This window comes from Equus przewalskii, chromosome 30, assembly GCF_037783145.1.
Source record: "Equus przewalskii isolate Varuska chromosome 30, EquPr2, whole genome shotgun sequence".
NCBI classification, from domain to species: Eukaryota; Metazoa; Chordata; class Mammalia; order Perissodactyla; family Equidae; genus Equus; species Equus przewalskii.
The window spans coordinates 6,297,646-6,310,530 of NC_091860.1; the positions used below are offsets into that span (position 1 = coordinate 6,297,646).

The 12,885-nt window shown below is 47.7% G+C and overlaps 1 long non-coding RNA gene across 1 annotated transcript; it reads right to left on the minus strand.

Annotated features, from left to right (window-relative positions):
• Positions 1-461: 461 nt before the first annotated feature.
• Positions 462-11,998, minus strand: LOC139080487 (uncharacterized). Its single transcript, XR_011535029.1, has 3 exons — positions 11,750-11,998; positions 1,189-1,274; positions 462-540 (listed from the first exon to the last, which is right to left on the minus strand). It is a non-coding gene; the product is annotated as an uncharacterized lncRNA (long non-coding RNA).
• Positions 11,999-12,885: the final 887 nt, after the last annotated feature.

Genomic DNA, 12,885 nt, shown 5'->3' on the forward strand with positions numbered 1-12,885 from the left:
AATCATTAGTAATAAAAATACATATATATTCGTTAACTGTTTTACTTGAACTCATCATAAAGGTACCTTGATCTGCCAGTCTTGGGTGCAGGGCCAAAGCCTGGAGTCTGGGTCAGCTAAAAGGACTCCCTCTTTGGCTTTCTGGTATAAAGCACACCTACACAGCATCACTTATCATTTGGGTTTTTTAAAAGCAGGGGAAGACCTTAAAAACATATGGGAAGCAATGTGAACATGATCTCCTTCTGGAATGCTATGCTGTTTCCCTCCATTTGATAGTCCACCCACCAATACATAATTTGGCAGCAAGGCATTCAACCCTGCTTTCATAAAAATGACTCTTTTTGCACTCCTGTTTCATCGTTTATATGTTATTAACTAAATTACATAATTGTTATGATAAGTGCGACAGACAAACAGATCTAGCAGCAAACACAAACCAGTACCCAAGAGCTCACCTGGTCAGAGCAGAGGTGGGCCAGTCTCCTGCTGAGCCCCCTGCATGCGCCATGGACGATGAGCTTTAGTCAGTGTCTTGTCCTGAGAAAAGGGAGAGCGTGGCTTATCTGGTAGTCTTAGGGGGCGCTTGGGATAGAGAGCTTCTACTACAGTGGCAAACCGAGCTCCAAGGGCGGTAGAGGACAGAGTGCGCAGAGGATGGGTCTGCTGAACCTTGGCCTCCATGCAGACAATGGTCGTACAGCTGGAGGCTCCTCTTCCGCCAGACCACCAGGCTGCACACCAGCTTAGTTATGGAACCACTTTCATAAAGCAAGTTTTCCAATGAGGCAGGAATATTGAGGATCCCAGGGGAGCCACTCTCCTTGCAATTGGGTTAAGTTGGCGACGTAGCCTTCAGGACTCACAGCAGTGACCCGCGCACTTCCTTGTGCTCCTCCTTTCTCTGCACTTGCTAGCTCCGACCTCTTAGGTTTACTCTTCGGAAGGGAGCCCAGTGGGACTGGACAGAATTTTCTACAGTGACTTTAGTAACGTATGCTTCCCCAGCATCTGTCCTGGTCAAAGCTGGTGCAGAGGTGGCCCAGAACTATCCTAGTTTTTGGCTTGAACATCAGTGTGTTCTGAACCCCCTTTGGGCCACTTCATCCCATGTGCAGGGAGAACCACCTACTGGTGGTTGAGCTTGAACATGGAAGCCCCGTCCTCCACAATCCGGCCCCCACCTACCTGTCAGCTCTTCTCCACCTACTTCGCAAGCTTGAGCCACAGCAGAACACTCCTCCAGACACACCATGGTCTTCAGAGTCTTCGTCCTGTCACAAACACAACAAGAAATTAAATCTAATTTCTTGTGAGAGATCAGTCTTTTTCTAGGATTTACTACCCAATCGAGTGATGTGTGCTTCAGAGTCTGCGGCCTTCTCTTGGAGGGATGTTTTTCTTGATGTCCTCACCTCCTCACCTCCAATATCAAATACTCATGAAATCCTGTTAGTCTTGCCTCCTTAAATAGCCAAACCATGTGGGTTTGCTGCCTCCTCTCCATCCTCACTACCAGACCTCCTCACTTCTCATCTAGACCGTTGCTGAAGGCTCTTGGCTGGATCCTTTGCCTCTAGACTCTTCGCTCCTCAACCCTTTCTTTACAGAGACCCCCCTGCAAATCCGATCTTGTTCCTTCCCTGCCTAAAATCCTTCACCATGAGTCCCCAGTGCCCACAGGATAAAGCCACAATTCCTTAAGCTGGCACCCAAGGCCCCTTACGATCTGGCCTTGCTTTACACTTTCAGTCTGATGTCCTGCCATGTGAAGCACAAACCACCTGTCTCAAATGGTTTTTCTTCCTTGCTAGATAGTTCATGTCACTCATCCTTTGAGATTGTGTTCACCCTTCCTTTTCTGAAAGGCCCTCCCTCTCTGTGCTCCTCCATCTTCAGACTCGGAGTGGGCTCTGCCCTGGGTCTACACAGCCCCAGGCACATGTCTGTCATAGCACCAATCACAATTTTTGTGACTGTTTATCTTCCTCTCCTACTGTGAACTCCTCAAGGTCAGAAACTGTGCCTTCACCTTCTGTGTCCAGGGCACAGTGTGGAAACCTTCAGATTAAGGCACGTACTCAGAAATATCCATGGAAATGTGGATTGGGACACAGTCTACCATTTGAAGATGTCCCTCTAAATACTTTTCTTTTTTTAATTTGGCAAATGGTTTATTTAAAGAAAGAGATAAATTGAAATTTTTGTTTTCAAAAGCTTATGTATAAAAAAGCTCCAAAGACTATTTTAGTAACAAGTTTTCCCTGATAAATAAATGAAAAGCAATAGGATATGTTGGAGTACATGAGGAAGCCATTTGGGTTAAAACTAATTCAGCCTGACCTTGTTTATCCAAAAGGGCCTGATGCGGCCTGTTGAGCATGCATTGTACGTCTGCTCTAAACATTTACAATGTCCCAAAGAAAAGAATGATGCCCTTTAAAGATAGGCATGTAACTTCCCCCCATATTGGTATTTCCTTAAGGATAAGCATCTCTTCCTGGAAACTGAGGATTAATTATCGACCTGCTGTGCTCACCTTGTGACCACTGACCTGCTGACCAGCAACCTGCTGTGCCAGCTAAGCATCTCATGATGGTAGTAAAAGAGATATTCCTGTCATCTGTGATGTATGCTCTTTGTTCCAAGACAGTATATAACCACTCTGTACACCCCACTTCGTTGGTACTCATTCTTCCTTGGGGAAGGAAGGCCCCGGGCTATAGTCCTCAAACTTGGCTCATAGTAAACTCACCCCAATTTTGATTTATAGGTTGACTATGGATTTTTTCCATCACGATCCCTAATCTATCACAGGTAAGTGCCTGAGGTACATGCCAGCTGAAGCCATGCAGTGTTGTGGAGTCTTTCACCTTCTCTAAAGATGTCCAGAAAATTCTCTTAGTAGGATATTTGCAAGAAAAAATGTTCAAGTAAAGGTGGAGTATGATCCTTATCAACGTGGTATAAGGAAGGGGAGCGACCCAACAGAGGGTCTGAGAAAGAAGCATCTACCCAGAGGTGGCATGTTTTCGCATGGGAAGGCATAGTGATTGTCAGCTTTCCCAGTGGTGACTCTGTAGGGGTGGGTAGAATTATGTCATCTTCCTAGGATAGGGTAGCCAAAGTCCCTCTGTTGAGCAAAGGCACTGTGCTGAGATGAAGGAGTCTGTTGACACAGGACAGAATGTTCCAGCACAAGGATGTCTATGTGAGAACACTGGTAATGAAAGGGAGGGAGTCTCTTCTGTGCGGAGCAGCCCAGTTTTACCTATAACACTAGGTCAAAGGCCACCATGAGAGCCGCCTTATTGAGTCTGAGGTTCCGCACGCCTGGCTTTCATCGCTAATGACCAGCCTGAGGACTTTTCTTGTGAGCCAACCCCGGGAGATGGAGGCAAGGCGAGCTAGCCAGAGACAGAAGCCTGGCTCCTGCAATGTAGGGCCCCAGCTGTTGCCACCTTGCTGTGCCCAGGAGTCATCCAGGGTGATTCGCCCGACCTGTTTGAGGCAGGAACCTGGGCCTGTGTTTCACAGGCTCTCGATGGACGTTTTCCCTCAGAGTCCTCTTCACACAGCTGGGGGCCGAGCAAAGTCGAAGCCACAGCTGAGATCTCCGCGGGAAGGGATGCCCCTGTCCTCTGCTCTCTGCTCAGCCTGCCATACCTGGTGGCTTTGTGTTTTACAAACACTGAGCCCACGGCTTGCCAGAGCCCCAAGGTCACAGCTGTGGGTCTTGGAATATACGCGAGGCCTGAGGTGGTCTGCCTGCAGGGTGAGGGCAGGGTGCTGCACACCAGGATGGGAGGGAGAGCAAGCTGCCCTGGTTTGCTGGGGCTTCCGTGGTGTTAGCACTGAAAGATTGGAATCCTGGGAAACTCCTCGGTCCCAGGCAAATGGGGACCATTGGTCACCCTCCTCCCCAGCCTCCTGGGGCTGTGGGCTGCTTCCTCCCTCCCTCCCTGCCAGCTCAAAGAGTTGTGCTTGTCCTGAGTTGATGAGCAAAGCTCTACCTTGTAAACACTGTGACTTAATGAAACTGATTCTATTTTCCTCTTTGCACTGGCTGTGAGAAATTTTAGAGGCCAATTCCTGACCTTTCCCTAACAAACATGTGGAAGGTTATTAGATGCGTTTAGTGTGTTGATCTTTCTCTGGCCAATCCTCCTCTCCTTAGTTTCTATCTGCCTTATTTTAGTACTTAGTGTACACTGTGCTTCTCTTGCTTTATAGCATGCAGCTCTATCACCACTCTAAATCCTTTTTGAAAGACCTCCTAATTGTCAGTTCCCTCTCAAGCCTCTTGCAGGAAATCTTTCCTAGCCGCTCCAGACCCTTCTTTGAATGCCCCTGGCCCTGGCCAAGATGCCGTTATAATAAAATAGACTTGACACGGCACATGGAAAAGAAGCACTAATCGTTAGCAGTTGCTGCTACACACAGAGGTATTTTGAAAACTGCTAGAAAAGTGCATACCCCGAGCTTAAGAATGGACGCCTAGCCTCGAACTGCACCCACATTCTGAATGTGCTGGACAATTCGTTCCTTCCTTGCTAAAAGTCAATGTTGGCCCAGCTGCTTCCCCAAATTATCACCGTTGGGTTTTCCGTGCACTGATTTCTCTCCACTTGGAGGACAATAGCTTTCTACGCACAGGAAATGCTAAGGACAGAACCAGCTGTTTAGATTTCTTGGGCTGGGCCAAATGAAACCAGCCACAGGCCGACTGAGAAGACAAGGCTCATTCCTAATGGCAGCTACTGTTGGTCTGGCTCTGATGAGGTATGAGGAACAGATATGTGTCCCACGGGCCCCAATGTGGCTTTCAGAGCGGGAGGCTGCCATTCGCAGCGACGATTTACAATTCATTGCCCCGGGCTGTTTTGAGTCTCAGTCTGAGAGGTACTCCTGGGCTAATTAGCTTCTTTCTTTGGCGCTCTGTAGAACGAAACCAGGCACTGTCGGGCAAGGGAATTTGGACGTGCCTCATACAGTAGGATTTGGACACGGAATCCGTGAATCTTGGAAAAATCACTTAGAAAATGTCTCCCAGGTCTGTTTGCTAAAATCATTGCCTCTTCATTTACCTTCGCAGACATTCGCTTCCTGCCTCAATCACACATTCAAACAACAAAATCATCTTTAGCGTCTGAGTAAACATGGACTGTGGCCACAGTGCATTGTTATCTGAATTGTCCAAACAGTCCGAGGAAAAATTGAGGCTTTTTGACTGATTTCTCTTACTTCCCAGACAGATTATGATTCATTGGGAAAATGTTCCCTGTGGTTTTCAAGCAACAGCCATGCCAAAGAGGCCTCCGGGTATGAAGACTAGTTTCTAAATGACACGTAATGAACCTTGTTGCTGTGCAAAAGTTTCTCTTTGAAATCCGAAACCGCAACTAGCTCCAGGTTCAAGCAGAGAGTAAAGAACCTTAACTGATTTCACCCAAATCTCTCCCCGACCTTTGACCTTTATGACAACGCATATTATCAAGCCTTTGCCTCACTCTCAAAATGAACTCTTTTTTTTTCCCCATGAAACATTGTGTTTGCATAGAAAAACTTGGCCGAGCCATTGGGTTTGTGTCCAGCTTAGGATAAATATGCCAGATATGATACATTCAACATGATTTGTGGTTTCCGTTTCTTGAGAAATTTCAGTGACAGCACCTTGAAACCTCACCAAGCCATTATGCAGAGCAAGGGAGCCAAACCCAGAGCTTTGGGGCCTGTCTATGACACAATAGGTGCAAACTCGTACAACCCACGCCCACTCCTACTCCATCCAAAGTACAGCCATGTTCTTTCCCAACAGTGGCCCATGGGACTTGGTGAATCTTCTCCAGGGAAATGATATGCTGCCTGGGAATTCATCTTAACCCCATGAGGGAAAGGCCAGAGAAGAGAGGCTCCATATGATATGCAAAAATCCTGCCAAGTGGAGGCGGCCAGGAATGTTCTTGCCCAACCCAAGACTTTATAGAGACCAGGACCCTTCTAGGAAGAATCAAAAATTAAATATATTGAGGTAAGAGATGGTACTACATACACACACACACACACACACTCATGCACGCACTTCCTTGGGAGGCGGAGTGGAAGGAGATGGAGAATTTAGTGAACAAGTGGCCAGAATTATTCTTCTAAGTATGGAGCAGTGATGAGGAGGGTTGGAATAGCAGGAGGCAGGAGGATAATTTGAGAACCAGTGAGGAGCCATTACCCACTTTTAAGGCGAAACAGTCACAATAGCTCAAGACGTTTGAAAGCTCTGTGCAGGGTTGACTTAAATGGTAATATTTCACTACTTCTTAATACTACATCTGAAATCTTAGCACCTTCCGACGTCCTTCCCAATTCCTCTCCAAGCTCTGAAATGGTTATAGGTTCATCCTGCGGGGTTAAAGAGGATCACGATTCCCACTGTAGAGCTCAGTGAGGCGGGGTTCTGTGGGTTTTGCTTGTTTTCTGGAGCACAGAACTTGATTCTCTGGGGCTTTATGCACCAGGTAATTTCAGCAGCATGTGTCCTGCTTGGTATATAGTATGATTTCTTTTTCTTTTCCTTCTTTCTCTTAGAAACGTGAGCCTAAGGCCATCCCTTACTGAGGACTGTTAGCAGATGGATATATTGAAAAGCGATGAGGACAGACAAACTTGGCTGCTAGCCAGTCAGTATATTAAAAAGACGAGAATTCAGAACTCTGAAAGGACTGTGTGGGTTTTCCCATCCCTGAAGTTTGAAGACATTTGCTGCGCAGGGACAAAGATTTGCCTGCCACAGCCCTTTGTTTCGAGGGTATTAACTGGGCTATGACTCAGCTTGCCGGCTGTGTAAATGCCCCGGAGCAGATCAGCGCTCCGTCTAGAGGAGGCTGCCTCAAGTGCCCGGGGTGGGTGCCCACAAGTCCGGGCCTCTGCAGCTGTTGCAGCTCCCCGGTAACAAACAGGGCGCTGGTGGAGGCCGCAGGCAGCCTGGCCTCAGGCTCTGTCACTTGAGCTCCCTTGTCTCTCCTCCCTTTGCTGGGAGCCCAAGAATGAGGTGGGGGAGGGGGTCCAAGAGGAAACCAGAACCTCCAGATTCCTTTTTTACAAAGCATTGTCCACCAAGCAGGTCACTGGCAGGGCACACAGCTCTGGTCTAACATTACCCTCCATTCTATGTGTCGCCAGCCCACCAAGTCCCCGAAAAACTGGGTATGAGTACAAAATTGACCACAATTCCTTTCAGGTTAATCAAGATTATAATATATATTTCTAAAGGGGGCAGCCAAACACTTGTCTCTGTCCATAAATAGGCATATCCTATATTCAGTGATATATATATATATATATATATATATATATATTTAATGGTACATATTGGGAGGATCAGAATTTGCCACCCCAAAATATGTGCCTTTGGCTTGATTACTTTTTAAAAACAAAACCCTCTGAAAGAAACTTTGACCTTCCCCCTACCTGCCTAAAATGATTTAAGATGGAAGGCCTGTGGCACGAAGGAGCTAATACCATAAGACATCTACAGTGTAACATAACCTAGGTGGGATAGACAGGAGGAACCTAGCAAGGGCCATTTAATCAAAGTCCTCTCCGCCTCTCTTGTCTTTACAAGGCATCGGCAACATTTTTTATCAAATATTTGTTTTCCCATCTCCATGTGAATTTCCTTCCTCCTCTTTGACATCACAAACCACTACCCCCAACATCCTCCTTTGTACTTAGCTCAAGACGACAATTAAGGTGGTGGCTCCACCATTTTGCTAAATTACTGTTTTCCCGGGTTTCTCACTTGTATACATGTTATTAACCTTTGGTTTTTCTCCTGTTGTTCTCTCTTATGTCAATTTAATGTTTAGACCAGCCAGAAGGACCTAGAGGATAGAGGAATAGTTATTCCCCTCCTACAATATTCAATTGTGGTTGAATTAAGTAGAGCCCATCTAATGTCCCCATACTCACTCCAGACTGCCTGAATCCGAAACAGCATAAGGAGATCAAAAACTTGGGGGAAATGAGCAAAATCGAGGGGTTCATCTTGTTTTGGAGGAGCACACACAATGTATAAGTTGAAGACTATGCAAAAGTAGATGTTAGGGGCCAGCGCTGTGGCTGAGTGGGAAGTTCACATGCTCTGCTTCGGCAGTCCAGGCTTGGGCTGGTTCGGATCCCAGGTGTGGACATGGCACCGCTCATCAGGCCATGCTGAGACGGCATCCCACATGCCACAACTAAAAGGACCCACAACTAGAATACACAACTATGTACTGGGGGGCTTTGGGGAGAAGAAGGAAAAATTTAAAAATTTTTTTTAAAAAGTAGATGTTAATTTGATGTAAAATCTTGGGAGCGTTTCCTCAGAAATACCGTGGCATTGATTGATTGATTAGCATCTCAGATCCTGTAACCCTGAATTCTGTAAAGCAGCTGTTGTCTCCCAATATTTTTGCTGACCTACACCCTAAGAGGCTTTTGAAAAACTATGTTCCTCCTTGCACATTTTTAAGCTAACATCTAAATGTTTTCTTTATAAGTTTAAATAGATGCAAAAGATAGTGTTTCCGGCATAATGTAAATGTTGGCATTTTAAAATAAAATGGTTTCATCACTGTTTAAAATACATCTAGCAGAAGGTAGACACAGTGATTTGATGTCCACTGTTACCCATTTTAAAAAATACCTCAACGTTCTCTTTGTTAGCTGCTGAAAATTTGATATCTTTCAATGGCATTTCCATTCCTCTTCTGCACAGGATTTTATTCCAAGAAAATACACTCATATGACTGAAAATCTTTCATTGATTGCCTATCATACTTCTTTGCCGCAGAAATATGTATAAAAATGGAAATTAAAAAATTATTTTTTCCAGATTTAGTTATCATTTTACATTTGATCAAGACAAATACATTATAATAAACTTTGATTAAAATAATTATTAAATATAAAAAGTAAGATTTTGTCAGAAATGTAGTTTTAATGAGATGGTGAGGGGTGATATGAAGCCATCATTAAAGGATGTCTTGCAGATGCTGGTATTTGTAACAGTCCCTTTCTTTGGTACCCAGTGTGGCAGGCAGACCCTGAGATGGCCCCTGCTTATCTTACCTCCTGGTGTCCACACATGGTGTAATCCTCTCCCTGAATGTGGGCAGAACCCGTGACTTGCTTCTAATAGATAAAACATGGCAAGGAAGACGGGATGTCCCTTTTATGACTATGTTACATAAGCCTGTAGCTTCCATCTTCCCAGCCAATGCCTGATGCTCCCCTTTGCCGGCTTTGATGAAGCAGCCATCACGTGACGTCTGTGTGGCAGAGAACTCAGGGCAGCCTGCAGCTGACAGCCAGCCCAGAGCTGAGGTCCTCAGTCAGACATCACGCAAGAAATGGGATCCTGCCAAAACCCGCATGAGCTTGGAAGTGGATCCTTCCCCAGTTGAGCCTCAGATAAGACCCCAACCCCAGCAGGAACCCTGAGTGCAGCTTCGTGGGAGAGCCTGAAGCAGAGAACCCAGCTAAGCCATGCCTGGGGTCCTGACCCTTGGAAGCCATGAGATCATAAATACGTGTTGTTAAGCAGCTGAGTTTGGGGTATTTTTTTTATGCAGCAATAAATGACGATACCCTCCAGACTAGAGGTGTAGTAATAGTCGGGATGGGGGAAGGGCATGACCTCCTCTTACAAAGCAGGAGAAAGGTGTTTGTGAAATGGAATATAAAATAGAACTTACTTGATGTTTCTGCCATGAAAATGTTCTCTTGCGAATATTTTAGAAAAGAGTGCATTTGGAAGTTGAGAATCTGGAAATTGATTCCCTTAAATGTATAGTGCCCACATGGCCCTTGGGAAGTCTCTGAGTCCCCAGAAGTTGGTGGTTGGCCCAGCTGGAAGAAGACTGTACAACCTGAGCCATTTTCAATTCTGCACTGAGCAGGTGCTTAGGCTGAACCTACACACAACTGTCTGGACATGGTTAATAAGAGGGAAAATAGTTGGTTCAAGTCAGAAGCTTTTCTTTTGAGTTCCTTGGGACTTCTGGCACGATCCTACCGACGTGACATCCTATGGATTTATCTCTCTTCATCTTTCCCACACCCTGGCCCCTTTGTCTGAATCTCTGGAGCTAAGTAAGACCCTTCTCCTGCATTCCTTCTTTGCCTGCCCTGTATCCCATCCCTCTCAGGGAAGGCAGGGCATCCATGCTGGGGTCACTGAGCGGGCTCCGGGCCGCCTGGGGCCAGGCAGGGCTCAGACTTTCTCAGAGCTTCGAGGCAATGGCCTGTGGGAAACCCACCAGGGGCCCAAACCCTGGTCCCAAGGGGATGCCTCCCATCTTCCTCCTTGCAACAGGACATCCTCTCTCATTTTGTGCAAAACAGTTATCAAGCCAACAGGCATTGTTTGCCCAACTTATGCCTCTGTCTCAGCAATTCATTTTATACGAGGTGAACACAGTCCAAGCCAGGAAGGTATTTGAAAAGGGAAAAGGTCAACAAAAGAATGAGCACTCTGATTGTGCAATGCAAACAGTCTAAGTGGCTTTAGCGTCCTCTCCAGAGCACCCCAGAGACACTTCTCAGAAGTGACACATTCAGAGAAGGGCTTCAGAGACTTGTTCCAACCACATTGTCTCCCTGCATGTTCTCAGTGTGAAAGGAGCTATAAATTTGGACACCGCTTGGTCCCAGCGAGCACAGTGAAATGAGGGAGGGGAAGCAGCATGGAAGGCAGAGGAAAGAGTGACGGTTATCCTGATGCCAGCCTGATGCCAGAGCCCCCACCTCCTCGTCAGACTGCACTGGTTCTGCCCGTTCTATCTCCGCTTCCCTCCCAGCCCCACTCTGTTCTTGCCGGGCCACCCCGAGCTTTCTACGCAACAGTGTCTCTCAGCAGCGTGGGCCAAGTCCTCCCCATCTCGTTTCCACCTTGCGACATTAGAAGAGGACCCACATTTAAGATTCAGATTAGAATTCCATGCTCCTCATTATCCGTAGGGTGACCTCAGGCAAATTTGTTAATTCACTGAGTCTCAGTTTCCCAATCTGTCAGATGAGAGCTGTCCCGGTCAGCTCTTTGGGAGGATTAGAGCAGGAGGACTCACCCGGACCATCCGGCACACCCAAGGTGCCCCCCTCACAGGGATTTCCTTCTGTCTTCCCCATTCTCTAAATCCCCTGGGTGCAGCAGAGTGCTCCCCTCCTTCTCATCCAGAGGTTTTGTGACATGGGACGATCCCTTGTCTGATGATATTTAATGAGCACAAGTGCAGCGGTTATTTTAAAATTTGAGCTCTCGATTTTATTTTCGCCCCGGCAGGGTGATTTATGCCCTATCATGTTTCCTCCTGCAGCCAGAGCAGCTTTTATTATGTCATCAATTATACACAGAGGACTGTCTGTAGGCTTGGGCTCTTCCAGCCGAGAGTGGCTATCTGGAAGACGAGAAACAGCATCCCAGGCTGCGGCCTACAGGGACTGGGGCACAGGCCGGTTCCTTGGCTGGACCTGGGAACGTGATAGATTTCCTGTCCCGAGTTCAAAACTGCCAGCAAAGCCAGCTGCACGGGGTTGAATTTGCCCTGAGAGAAAAGCATCCAGCCTGTGAAGCTTGGCGACAGGGAAACAGGCCCATCCCTGGAAGATGAGTACAAAAGGCAGCGTCAGCAGTTTTACAGCTGCAAAGACAGACTGCAGCCAGCTGCCCGATGGCCGGGCCTGCGGGCCAAGAGAGCGGAGGAGAACCCACCTGCAGGCTCAGTGACACCAGCCACGGTGAAGGCGAAGTTGGACCCGCAGTGAGGTTGGCACTTCCCAGAAACCATCAGTAAGACAGGGCACTTGGTCCTGGGGAAGGAAGATTCTGTTGCCCCCTAGAACTGCTCACGGAAATGCTGTGGCTCAAACAGAGTCCACAAATGGCCACAGCCTGAGGTAAGGGCTTCAGTTTTCAGCATCAGCCCACGTTACAAGTGACGGGATGCCCCAGGAGGGAGGCGCCCTGGTGACAGCCAGGGACTACTGGCTCCTGTGAGAGATCAAAGACCTTTGAACACATTCCTTTCCTTTGCTACGTCCCTGAGTAGGTATTTGAGGGAGCATTCTGGAACATATTCTCGCCTTTTGGAGCTGTTGAACTATTCCAGGATGTGTCTAAGGCCGCCGTATGGCAGACCTCGAGCCCAGTGGGGTGCTGGCTGACGTGCAGCGGGGGCCAGTCCAAGGCAGCAGCCTGGGGTTGGAATTCCTGACAGCGGTCTAACCAGCTGCTCTCTCCTCCCTGGCTCTGTACAAGCGAGTTGAGAAAACAAGGCACACTCGAAAAGTTTAATTATAAAACGGACCTGACAAAGCCAGAGATGCCACAAGGCAGTGTGACAGATCTCAGACAGGGGACGGGCAGCGGGGGCCTGGGGACTTGAGGAGAGGGGAGGCCTGTGGGGGGTTAGCGGTTGGTGGGGCTCAAGGGCAGTTGACAGAGCCCAGCAGGGCCCCTGGCCAACCGCAGAGAGCCAGGTCTGTGGTGAGCCAGATGGACTTCTGAGGAAACATTTGAAAGAAGCAAGAATCAGGGAAACAGTTCCAGCCAGAACCCCAAGGATTGCAGCGCCAGCCAGAGGAGAAGCACTGGCTGCCTGAATGGCTCTGACTGCCTCCCTCGGAGCAGGCCTAGCCTGCTTTGTGGAGCAATATCTTCCTTGAGAGACGGCCATCAGGCTGCGCCCAGACTCCTCACACCACGGCTGAGAGGCAAAACCCGGCTAAACTGAATGTCGTGCTCAGGTCTGGAGTGGAAACCAAGTGACAAAGCCTGTGGCAAGTGTGAGGGACGCGCCCAGGTTCCAGTCGTAGGTCCGGGGTTTAGGAACCAACTCCGTGCTTCTA